Source organism: Pipistrellus hanaki, assembly GCF_964339955.1.
Source record: "Pipistrellus hanaki genome assembly, chromosome: 2".
NCBI classification, from domain to species: Eukaryota; Metazoa; Chordata; class Mammalia; order Chiroptera; family Vespertilionidae; genus Pipistrellus; species Pipistrellus hanaki.
Window position 1 is genome coordinate 85,479,051 of NC_140504.1, and position 4,347 is coordinate 85,483,397.

General features: G+C 40.1%; 1 pseudogene across 1 annotated transcript; it reads right to left on the minus strand.

The window, feature by feature from the left end:
* Positions 1-3,202: 3,202 nt before the first annotated feature.
* Positions 3,203-4,029, minus strand: LOC311616648 (PRELI domain containing protein 3B-like; annotated as a pseudogene). Its single transcript has one exon. The product of its transcript is annotated as a PRELI domain containing protein 3B-like (transcript).
* Positions 4,030-4,347: the final 318 nt, after the last annotated feature.

A 4,347-nucleotide genomic window follows, 5' to 3' on the forward strand; every position in this document is an offset into this window, starting at 1 on the left:
AGGGAAAAGGGGAGAGGGGGGTGTGGGAAGAGACTGAACATAAACTGTGCACCTATGGATGAGGACAATTGGGGGTGAGGAAAATGCAGAGAGTGGGGTGGGAACCTGGTGGAGGGGAGCAATGGAGGGGGGAAAAATGAGGAACATTTGTAATAATATGAACAATAAAGATTTATTAAAAAAAGAAAGAAAATACTTAAGGGAGTTATTTCACCTGAAACAAATAAGATCACAACACTGTAAGATCACCAAAAAAATGTACAACATAAATGGGGTTAGTGTTGGACAACAAAACCATTCAAGGGGAAGGGGGAAAGGTCTAAACTGGCAAAGGAAGATGAAGATGAGATGCATTCAAAAGAAAAAGAAAAAAAAACAACTACGGTATATTTGCAACTTCATTTTTTATAAACCTAATGGTAACTAAACATAAAACTCCTTAAACTGGGACATATAGCTTAAAGAAAGAGGAAACAGAAGAAAGATGTATAGAACACAGTAGACAGAAGCTTGAAGAAAAAGAACCAATGGAGGCACAGGCCTTCCAGAAAACAAAAGATAAAATGGCAACAGAAAATCCTTATACATCAATAATTACCCTAATTGAAAATGGTCTGAATTCACCAATGAAGAGGCACATAGTAGCAGAGTGGATAAAATAACAAAACCCAGGAAAGATGGAAGATGGCTGCCGATGGGAAGGCAGACTGCAAGATAGTACGTGAGTGACAGAATGAAAGGAGAATGTGTGGTCACACAGAGAGTATATATTTGTAAGTTGAGGAATAGCTATATTCCAAGGGTGTTGGGAGCCAGCAGAGTTGAGGCAAGCAACTCAGTCTTAAGGAAACAGAATTAAGTTCCTTCTAGCAGAAGTTATGCGGTGCCCTGAGGGCTTGGCCAGAAGATAAAGATTAACCTACAGCTTACCATCTTCCTGCTTAGCATCTTCCTGCCACTTCCCCTTCCTGATCCTCCCCCCCGCCTAGATGGCCCAGCCTTGGAATGTTGCACCTTGGAATGTCACACCGCCCCTGGCAGTTAGCCAATCCTGTGTTGCCAGGTACCAAAGACCCCCCTGCATAGGCAACCCTGCCCCCCTTTGTTTCTGCTGTATAAATACAGCCATTTCAGAGAATAAAAATCAGAGCTTGATCAGAACCTTGTCTTGCTCCCATTCTTTCGCGTTCCTTGTTTGTTCATTCTCTTAGGTGGTTCCTGTGTGCCCCCGTTGTTGTCCAGCAGGCCGGGACACAAGGGACTGTTGAAGATTGCCAGACAAGGTTCCTCTGGCCAGACAGCCTCCACTGCTGCTGAAATCTCTCCTGGAGCAATTGGCTCTGGCACAGAGACTGCGCCATCTTAAAAGAGAGAGTGGCTGTTATGAGAAGCCTAAAAATCCTGGGAATCTACAACAATACTCAGAGAACAGCTGCAAACCCAGGAACACTGACAAGCAGCACGAATATGTTGACTCAGAGAAGCTCTACACCTTCTCAAGGAAAGGTCAGATTTTGCCTAGGAAAAAGTGAGGTCTGTGATCCACCAGGAGAAACTTGCATAGCAGGAACTAGAGGTTCCAGGGAAGTCTGTGCACCACAAAACTCACGGCCCTTGGGGCTAGCATGAACTGTGACTATGACTATGGAAGAGGATCCGAGGGGCTGCTAACAGAAGGGAACTCTAAAAAGCAATCCATAGCTGAAATGAGTGCAAAATGCAGCCTAAAAATTTTAACAGTGTGGCAGTTGCTTAGAGCCAGGGGGAAAAAGACTGCACAAACTTGTGCTTAGTGCCAGAGAGTAAAAGTCACGCATTTACACACTTAGGTTCTTTTTCCCCCCCTCTTGAAATCCTTGATTTTGATTGCTCAGCTCAGTATAGGATTGCCTAACACTCTCAGAGACTGCAGGGGAAAGTTATTTTTCTGGAACCTAGGGATCAGAGCTGGGAGAAATGATCAGAGAACCAGCTCCAAGGCAGTCCATACACCCTAAAACACAGAGGAGCAGAGGAATTCAAGGAAATTCAATACTGGACAAGAAACAGGTGTACTAAACAGAACAGTAGCAGAAGTAAATGACCTCACTATTGCACATTTCTATTTTTTTTAATCTTTTACTTAAGAAACTAATTTTCTTATTTTTCCTCACTTTATTATACCTTTTTATTTATTTTTAATTTTTTTGCAAGTATCAAAGATATTTTTTAATGGTTGATAATTAACTGCTACAAAATATGAAACAAAATACATTTCTGGATTGTTTTTCTAAGTGCAGTGGCCCTGTGGCTCCCAAAATGAGGATTCCCCATAAATAAAAGTTACAAAGCAATTCATGTAGAGGTTATTTTAGGCCAATGCCTGCTCCCCCCTCATCCCGTCAGTGGTACCTTATTATTAAAAACAATAGGTACCTGGGATTTGTACCCCAGATCAAGACATCATTTGGGCAATTTCAAATGATGTACAGCTCCTCATGTAAAAAGATGTTCTGTGATCACAATTACTTAAAAAAAGTAATTATATCCAAATAACCTGGCAGATCATGTTTTTGCAATTATAGAACCATGATTCTGACACATGGCAATTTTACAAGTTAGGCAAATGTGAAATCCTAAAAGAGTTGAACAGCTTCTCTTCTGTTTAAGTTTAGAGTGCTGAAAAATTTCAATAATGACTTTATTTTTTCAGTTAACATAACCAGCCCACAATACAGCACATAGGTCATAAAGTACAAATCCACAGAAGGTAATTATCTTCACTAAGTTACAAAACTTTGGCAAGTCAATACAGTATTCTTTCATAGAATAAAGATGCAATTACTTTAGAGATAATTTTAACTCCAAAAATGTCATTTAAGTACCAAATTAAAACAATGGGTAATGGTGGCTTATAGCAAGCAGAGCACGATATTTTATACAAATTTATATCTTTTAAAACTATACAATTTGTCCTTTGAAAGTGAGATCCCTCTTGAAGTTTCCCACAGCAGAGCAATTGTGTCTATTCAGAGGTGGCTCTGCTTTGTCCTGGGGTTGATCCAAAGCCAGGTAGAGTTCCAATGCATGAAAAGCTTTAAAATTCAACCTGAAGGAGACTAACTATGCTAACACCAATTTCTAAGTACCTTTCAAAAGTTGTTAAATTCTCACATAACAATGGAATCTTCAAAACCAGAGTCGTTTCAAACAACACTAATAATTTCAGATGCTCCCTTTTATTTAGAAACATCGTACCTCCTTGTTTTGATCAAGTCACATACCCTTTCTTCAGCTTATTAAAAAAAATTAACTAAAATATAGTTTTTTAATGTATTTTTTAAATAATAATAAATATAATGCCAGTTAGTAGAGATCTAGGAGACCGGGTGCTGTATAACAACTTTCATCATTTCTCTACAAATGCTGCTGCTGTCATTGGCGTCCTTATGCTTCCTCTTGCTGAAGCCGTCAATTCTTCAATCTCAGCATTTAATTTATGTATTACCCATTCCATTGCTTCTCGACCTTTACTAGCGTTTAAAGATATCGTGCTTGCCATCAGCCCTTCCAGGTAACTACTGAGGCTGACTCCTTTGACAGTGATGATGGCCTCTTGAGTCAAAACAGTTTTTTTCTGGGTCCTGAGGATGTGGTTTATATATAAGTCTCTCATCTACTGAAACCATATTTGTAAATGAAATATTAGTGGATTTAAGTTCCATTGTTTTCTCTACAGGATCAACTACAGAATGTTTTTGCACATATGTTTTGGTTCTTGCCGCACCAATCAGAGATTTCACTCTGTGCTGAGCAGTCTATGGCTGTGCAACTTTCCAGAAGGATCTACATGTCTTTCCAATACATCGACTCCAACCACGCTGGGGTTCATAGGGTTTGGATATTTTTGCATTGCGGCTGTTGTAACAGTTTCCCAAGGGTGATCAAATACATGCTCCGACGTCCAAATCTTCATGGTGCTGGCAGCCTGCATGCTGTCCCCCGGCGCAAAGAGGCAAAGAGGCCGCACAGGCCCCCGCCCTGCCCCCTCGCCTCCTCACCGGCCGCGCCTATTAAACCTTTATAATTATTATACTTTTATTTTTAATCAGTATTACTACCACTACTAATTTACCTTTTTTAAGTGTTATTTTATTTTCTCTTTATTTTATTTTATTTTATTTTATTTTATTTTATTTTATTTTGGGACTAGGAGCATGGTGCATGAAATTCGTGCACAGGAGGGTGTGTCCCTCAGCCCAGCCTGCACCCTCTCCAATATTGGACCACTTTGAGGGATGTCCAACTGCCCAGTTAGGCTGATCCCAGTAAGATCTGGCCTAAATGGTCAGTCAGACATCCCTCTCA